Below are 9,132 nucleotides of genomic sequence, written 5' to 3' on the forward strand. Positions count from 1 at the left end.
AAATCAACCTGCTGGGGACCAGCACATGGTGTAATGGTTAAGTCGCTGGACTCCCACGTGGTTGAACTGTGGTTACAGTCCCAGACTGGCAATTTAAAATTCATGCCCGGTGGTGTCAGCATGCTCAAAATCCCAAGGGGAGACCAGAGGAGAAGGGATTGCACTGTGCCCATCCCCTGGAAGATGATTTCTTCCTTTCTGTCTCACTCACTCTCCAGTGAGTGCATGTGCCCTATAGCCAAAAACAAAAACAAAAACTCTCTCAAAAAAAGGATTTTTAATTTAATTTATTGTTATTATTTTTTAATTTGTACAGAAAGAGACAGAGAGAAGGGGAAGGAAAGTGAGAAAGCAAGCCAACTCGAACCGAGGTAGGCCACACGGGAGTCCAATGCCTCAACCACCACCTGCTGGCCCCTTTGTGTTTCATTTCTAATAAGGAGATTCGCGCTCATATCATTTTACTCTGCAGATATGGATAACTTTTATTCCTAGAAAGTGAGAAACCAAATTGACCTAGCTATAACTCTGTTTTCTCTTTTAGGGTTTCCAAAGTACTTGAGAAATTTTTTAAAATAATTATTTAATTTTACTTATTGTTATTATCATTTTTTAAATTTGACTGGAGAGAGAAAGGGTAAGTGAGAAAGCAAGCTGTCAGGTCTTAGACAAGAACCACGGTTGACCATGTAGGAATCCAACGCCTTAGCCACCATGTTACCTGCCAACCCTAGTATTTGAAAAATGCTAATAGACTACATAAGAATTTTGATTGGGGGGCCAGCAGGTGGTGTGTTAGTTAAGTGGTTAACAGAGAGAGCCAGAAAGCAAGTCACCAGGTCCAGGACTTGAACCACACTTAGCCATGTGGGAGCCCAGTGCCCTTAACCATCACACCACCTGCTACCCCTCCCAAAATAATTCTTTTTTAAAAAAAGAATTTTGATTGGATAAATGCAGCCTATAGGTATGATCAGTGTCATCTTTGGAATTTGTAGAATTTTTTTATAAAGAATTATTTTATTTAACTTTATTATTATTTTCCAGTTTGATTACAGAGAGAGGAGGAAAGAGAGAAAGGGAAAGTGAGAAAGTAAGCCACCAGGTCTGGGACTTGAACCAGACCTGTTGGCCATGTGAGAGTCCAGTGCCTTTAACCCCTATGCCACCTGCCAGCCCCCAGAATTTGTAGATTTTTTATACTCTGTATTTCAATACCAGCATCTCTTTGATTCCTTGTGAGCATATATTAAAGAGTTTATGACCATGTTTTATAATCTAGCACTCTAGAAAGGTCCAGACCGTGATGGCAAGCTAGCAGTGTTCAGCTAGGTGATCAAGTGAGTGCTTGAGTCAGGAGGAGCACACCTTTCTGGTTAACACTAACCACTGCACATATTTGATCCAAAGGCAAATGATGAATAGAGCATAAAGTTTGTGAAGAGCAGTCTTGTGAGATAACACTGGAAAGACATGCAGATACTTCAAAAGGTTTATGGGAAAATAAAATGAGAGGACGAGCTTATTTTGGTTCAAAAAAATGAAATCCATGCATAATTTTGTTTTTGCTTTTTGTTTTTGTCATAGGGTGAGTGTGCTCACAAGAAACAGAGAGAGGGGAAAGTGAAAAATCACTTTTCCCTTTCCCCCAGAAGGGGATGACCACATTGCAATTCCTTCTTCTCTGCTTTCCTCTCAGGATCTTGGGCATGCATGCAGACATGCCCAGCATGATTTTCAAGTCACCAGATCTAGAACTTGAACCAAGGTTGGCCATGTGGGAGTCCAACACCTTAATCGCCACACCACCTGATGGCCCCCATAATTTCTGCATAATATTCATTTCCATCAACTTTCTGAAAACTCCACGTACATTCAGGGCAGATCACTATAGCCTTAAATGCCAGACAGGCTGACTCCATAGTCTTTCAGTTCAGCATCTCCAGTGTTTGAGAGGAGTTAAGTAGGCCCAGGCAATGCCAGACCTGGCTATGAGATCCTCTGAAGAGAAAGGAGAGCCTAGCCTAGGAGAATGAAGTAAGAGCAGAAGGTGAAGGAAATCAGAAACTACACAGAGAGCTGGCTCCCAAAGGGCTTATGGTTGAAAGAGTCAGATCCCACATGTCTGACTAGGTGGTTTGAATCTGGTCTGGCAGCTTGAAAAACATGCCAGGCACATATGTGTGTGCTGGGCTCCAAATCCAGATAGGAAAGAGAAATGGGGCAAAGGGATTGTGGGATGACCATGCTCCATTGGGGGGTGCTTTCTTCCTCTCCCTGTCCCCAGGCAATCAAAAATCAAATAAAATAGCCAGGGTAGGAGTAAAGTGGTTAAGGGGTGGTAAGACTCAGAGGAGGAAAAGGAGGAGAGTCTAGAAGGTACTGTGTGCCAAGGGGGCTACTTTCTCCTCCCTGTTGTGTCTGTCATCAGAAGTGTACGTGACAGGTAACGAGCCTTTCTCACCCCAAATTCTATAAGGTTGAAAATAGAAATACAGGGAGCCGCAGATGGCATAGTGTTTAAGGGCTCTGGACTCCCATATGGCCGACTGAGGTTCGAGTTCTGGACCTAGGGGCTTACTTTCTCTCTCTCTCTCTCTCTCTCTCTCTCTCACACACACACACACACACACACTCTTACCCTTGCTCTCTCTCGGTAAAATTAAAATAAGTAAGCCAATAAGGTTAAACAAAATACATCTTTAAAACAAGAAAATAGAAATACATAAAGAAATTAGAAACACATAGGCATCCATCATAGAAATGTAAACTAGAAAGAAGCACATAAATAAAAACGAGTTCTTCTTTATGCTGATCTGTATGGAGAGCAGTATCTCTGCGTTGCATTCGTGTATATAAGCAAGGCTTTTCAACTAGTGGTGATTTCAAAATCAATGAATCATTTATGCCTCCATTGGGCCTGCCTTCCAGCTTCTGGCTGCTGACTCACCTAAGCGCAATCTTCCTTCCAGCCTCATCCATGTTAAGCGGGCCTGTTTTGCCATTGCAGGCCCTAAACGTTCTCACTTGTGGAGGCCTCAGCCAGCATCGTATTAAATATATTAAAATGTGTCTGCATCCTGCATTAAACATTTATATTTTTGCTATAAATTTTTTAAAGCGCTTTTGTAATGTTGCTTTTTAAATTACTTGTCCGTACCTAACTAATTTAATTTATAATGGCTGTGATTTCTCCCTAATAATTATACATACTTGGGAATCCTTGGGAAGCGAGATGATCCAACCTAAAAAATGTTTTTCTAATAAATGCTAAATTTAACAACGAATGGACTTCACATAATGCTCATTTAATTTAATTATTTTTTTTAATTCTGTTTTTAGTATTTATAGACTTTTTAAAAGATCTTAATTTTTTTATTTTGTATGTAAAAAGCCTAAAGGTCCTAGACACTTAGTGATAGTTTTTTCATGGATCAAAGAGTGGCACTAAGCATCCATTAATTTTTTTTACCATTATTTATCTGATTTTATCTATTTATTATATTATTATCATTATTTTAATTTACTATAGTGTATGTGCGCAGAGAGAGAGACAGAGAGAGAGAGAATGAGAAAACAAGCTGCCGAGTCCAGGACTCAAACCACAGTGGACTATGTGGGAGTCTAAGGCCTTGACACCACACCACCTGCCAGCCCCCGAGCATCTTCAATTGTGTGTGTGTGTGTGTGTGTGTGTGTGTGTGTGTGAAAGAGAGAGAGAAAGACAGCTGGTGATGGTGGAGAGAGAGAGGTGATAGTGGTGAGATCCCTGTTTTCTTTAGCTAGAGTTTCCTTTATTTGCATTTTGTTCAATGACCATTTAACTCTTTGCATTGGCTGTCTCTTACATGCAATTATCATTTCTCTGGTCGGCCCCTCAGGTTTTAGTGTCCTTACCTCAGTATATGTTGGTTTCCACATGACCTCTTACTCTTCACTTGACGAATATGTCTGAGTACCCACTCGATGGCAGGCACAGTTAGGTGGTGGGACACCGTAGATTTGGAGGAAGCTTGTTTGCCATGTGACTGATTCCTCCATCTTCACCTTGGATCCTCGTTCTTTACAACGACTGAGGGATTTTGCTTGCAACCTTTCTATAATACCTCTATCTTCTAGTATCTTAAACATCCCCCTTCTTTGCTGGCTCCTTCTTCATTGCTTTAAAGTGGCTTCAGGCCTTGTCAAGAAACTCCATTTGACCCTTCCAACTAATTTAATGAATATTGTATTTCATTCTTTTTTATTTCCAGACCATGTCAGCAGTGGTCTCTTGTGCCCATATCCTCACAATACTGCCCCTCCTCAGTTCCTGGTGATATTGTTTCTATCCTCACCACTGATTTGAAACCACATCTTTAGTGGTCTCCAGCAAGCTCCTTGACACATCCAAACACAGTCTCTTGACTGTCATTCTCCTTGTCCTATTTTAAGCATTTGACACTACTAACCCTCCCATATCATTCCTTTATTTTTCTTTTTCATTAATTGTGAATTATTTTCAGTGCATGGGATAACACGCATTCCATGGAAAACATAACCAATATAGGAAGGGACTTCAAAGAGTTTGTGGGGAAATATAATTAAAATAATGAAAGACAGACATCGTATGTCCCCATTCAATATATACCAAATGACTGTACTCTATGGCAGAAACTGAAATAGTGGATGGTATAAAAGCATTGAGAGCAACTGTAGATAGCAGAGACAGTGTGGAAGGAGGGTGGGAAATGGTGGAGAGTAAGTGGGAGGGAATCAAGAGGAAAAAGAAGCAAAACATTTAAGAAACACAAAATGGAAAATTATCTGTTAATGCTAATATGTATGGTAATATCTTTGAACCAATTATACAGTGATTGATGGTAAAATAAATAAATAAGAGAAAAAGGTAATTAATTTTTGGGGGGGGAGATTTTTGCTATAGGGCACGTGCACTCACCAGACAGACAGAGAGAGACAGAGAGACAGAAAGTGAGAAATCACCCCCCCAGGGGGGATGGCCACGCCGCAATCCCTTCTCCTTCATTCTCCTCTCGGGATTTTGGGCACACACGCACATGCACCTGGTGTGAGTTTAAGCCACCGGGTCCGGGACTCGAACCACGGTTGACTACATGGGAGTCTAGTGACATAGCCATTACAGCAACTGCTGATCCCAAATGTAATTAATTTTTGGTGCAAAAAATTGGAAATTTATGCATATATTTTTCTAATACATGTTTTCCATGAACTTTTTGAAGACCTCACATATGTGCCTACTGCCCAGTTATATGAAATCTTGTAACATTGACCTTCAGAATGTGTTTCTAAACAAATACGACAAATATAGTTGATATTCCCTTGTGTATCCCTCCCTCGTCTAAATCTTTTCCCACTGTTAAATTTGGTGATCAGGCTGGCCCCATAGCCTAGTGGTTAAGAGATCCTGATCTCACATGCTTAACTGTAGTTCGAGCCCTGACCTTTCAGCTTAAAAAACACACCAGGCGAGGTCAGTAGGTGGCATGGTGGTTAAGGGCATAAAATAAAAAAAAATAACAGGCACTATTGCTGGACTCCCACATAGTCATCTGTGATTCGAGTCCCACACCTGGCAGCTTAAAACTCACATCGGGTGCATGTACGTGCATGCCCAAGATCCCAAGAGGAGAATGGAGAAGGGCTTGCGGTGTGGCCATCCCTGCTCTGGGATATAGCAAAAAACTCTCTAAAACACACACAAACACACAAAGACACACATACACACATACACCCCAGGTGCAGGTGCATGCATTTCTCAAATTCCTGTAAGATGAAGAAATAAAGGAGAAGGAATTGCAGAATGCCCATTTCCCATTGGAAGAGGTGCTTTCTTCCTCTCTCTTTCTCTCTCTCTGCTTCTCTCTATCTGTTTCACTCTCTGGCAAGTGTACATATCCTCTGGCAGGTGAAAAATAAAAAAATACATAAATAATTTTTAAAAAGCTGAAGGAGAGACATTGTATGTCTCCACTTAATATATACCGAGTGTCCACATTCTATGACTCAAACTGAATGACTAAAGGATATAGAAACACAGTAAATGGTTATGAATACCAGATACAGGGTGGGAAGAAGGTGAGTGAAGGAGTAGAGTCTGAGGAAGGACATTAAGGAGAAAAATAGAGAGGCATAGCATTAATGGGACAAAGAAATGGGGTATTATCTGTTGAAGATAAATTTAAGTATTATTAACTGGACTGGGGAGAAATGTACACATGTTGGCATATTTGCTTTGCAAGCTAAATAACGTGATTGAATGTATAAAAGAACTTGAAATAAAATTTTAAAAAAATATTTAGAAAAAGCTGATGATCATGCCCTTTCATATATTATTTCTACATACATGTGGCAATAAGCAACAGATATTTTCAGACTTATAAACAGTCTATTGTGCATGTTTTGCCATTTGCTCATTGTTTGATACTGTATTTTTAAAATGTAATTGTTACTACAAATAGCTTGAATTGATGAATTTTAACTTCAAAATAGTATTCAACTCCATGAATACCATGACTCATTTATCCATTCACCTGCCAACGGATTTAATTTGCTTCCATTTTTGAGATTACAAATAATGCTGCAGTAAACATTTTTTTGTATGTCTCTTTGTGCACAAAGATTAGAATTTTGCCAGGGTCTATACTTAGAATTTCTGGAGACCAGCAGATGGCATAATGGTTACGTCGCTGGACTCTCAGGCAGTTGACTGCGGTTCGAATTCTGGATCCAGTGGCTTAAAATTCACACCATGTGCATGTGCGTGTGTGCCCAATGTCCCGAGAGGAGAATGGAGGAGAAGGGAATGTGACGTGGCCATCCTCCCTGGGGGGTGATTTCTTGCTTTCTGTCTCTCTAGCTCTCTGGTGAGCATACGCACCCTAAAGCAAAAATCTCTCAAAAAAAAAAAAAGAAATAAAAGAAATAAAATTTCTGGGACCAGCAGATGGTATAATAGTTACATTGGTGGACTCCCATGTAGTTGATTTCATTTCAAGTCCTGGATCCAGCAACTTAAAACTCACACCACGTACGTGTAATTCCGAGAGGAGAATGGAGGCGAGGTGATTGCAGCATGGCCATCCTCCCTTGGGGAGTGATTTCTCATTTTCTAATTCTCTGTCTCTCTGGGGAGCACACATGCCCTATAGGAAAAATCTTGCCAAAAACAAAAAAGAAAAGAAAAAAATGGAATTTCTGAGTTTAGGGGTATCGCATACTCAATGTTATTAGACATTGTGAAAATTGCTCTTCATGACAGTTCTACCAATCTACACTCCTAGCAGTGGATCACAGTTCTATCTATTGATATTCTACATCCTCAACAACTTGATATTGTCTGACTTTTAAAATTTTTGCCAGGTTGGGACCAGCAGGGGAAGTGGTGATTAAACACAGTGGATCGACTACAGTTTGAGACTTGGACCTGGCGGCTTGAAAACCACTCCAGGCGTGTGTGCGTGCATGGCCAAAGTCATAGGAGGAGAATGGAGGAGAAGGGACTGTGGCATGGCCATTGCCCCCAGGGGGTGATTTTTCACTTTCTCTCTCACTATCTCTGTTGCTCTACTGTGAGCATAAGTGCCCTATGGGGGAGGGGGGAACCTTAAAAGGAAAGTTTTGCCAAATCAACCGTGAAATCGTATCTCATGATTTTACTTTAAAATTTTTCTGAATAGCAATAAAGTTTTGCATCCTTTCATATCTTCATTGGCCCTTTGGTTTTTCTTGGCTATTAATTGCCTATTCATGTATTTTTGTCAATTTTTCTACAAGGTTGCTTTCTTTTTCTTATTTATAGAAGTATTTTTAAAAGAATGATTTAATTTTATTTATCATTATTATTGTAAAGCTTTGCTATAGAGCACATGCACTCTCCATTGAGAGAGAGAGAAGGAAAGTGAGAAAGCAAATCGCCACATCTGGTACTAGAATTGCAGTTGGTCATGTGGAAATCCAGTGCCGCAACCACTACGCCACCTGCTGGCCCTATAGAAGTTCTTATACATCCTAGATAATCAATTCATTCATTTAATAAAAAATTTCTAGCGTCTACTTTGTTCCAGGAACGTTTCTAGCCACTGAGGATGCAGCTATAAACAAAACAGACAAAAATCCCTGCGCACATACAACTTACATTCTACTGGGGGAAGGTAGGTGATTAAAAAAGATTGGTAAGTAAAGTGAGTAGAATAGTGGATAATGATAAGTCCCAGGGAGAAAAATAAGCAAGGAAGAGGGATTGGGAACATACGTGTATGGGAGTGGATAGGAAGATTGTTGAATCATAATTTTAAATAAAGTGGATATGGAAGGCCTCACTGAGATAGTGACATTTGAGCAAAGCCCTGAAATTACAGACAGAGCAAATAGTTAGTCCAAAGGCCTCGAGGCATGAGTGTACCCAGAAAGCCCCAGGAACAGCAAGGAGCCAGTGTGACTAAGTAGAGTGAGTTGGAGAGCATGCTGGGAGAGGAAGTCAGGAAGACCATGACAGCTAGAAGTATAGAACCTCGGAGATTATCCTTCGTTGATTATATGCATTGGAAATATCTTCTCCCAGTCTATTGCTTGTCTTTTAACTTGTTTATGTTATCTTGAAGTACATGCATTTTGAAATTGAATGCAGCTAAATGTATTATGCTCATTCCCTCTTCCAAGGTCCTAAAGATATTCTTGTATTTTCTTCTTTTTAAAACTTTTTTTCCTTTTTAAAAAAATTGTCAGAGTATATGTGTGCTCTCCAGAGAGGAAAAGAGAGAGAGGGAGGGAAAGTACTCCTCAGTGGGACGTGGTCATGCTGTAATCCCTTCCCCTCCATTTTTCCATACTGTTGGGATTTTGGCCATGCATACACATGCACCTGGTTTTTTGTTTTGTTTTGTTTTGTTTTGTTTTGTAGCGGTTTTTGCTATAGGGCGTGTGTGCTTGTCAGAAAGCCAGAGAGAGACAGAGAGACAGAAAGTGAGAAATCACCCCTTCACCTTCATTTTCCTCTTGGGATCTTGGGCACGCACACATGCCCAGCGTGAGTTTAAGCCACCGGGTCCAGGACTTGAACCACAGTCAACTACGTGGGAGTCCAGCGAAATAGCCATTACACCAACTGCTGCT

Source organism: Tupaia chinensis, unplaced genomic scaffold (assembly GCF_000334495.1).
Source record: "Tupaia chinensis unplaced genomic scaffold, TupChi_1.0 Scaffold144058_1, whole genome shotgun sequence".
NCBI classification, from domain to species: domain Eukaryota; kingdom Metazoa; phylum Chordata; class Mammalia; order Scandentia; family Tupaiidae; genus Tupaia; species Tupaia belangeri.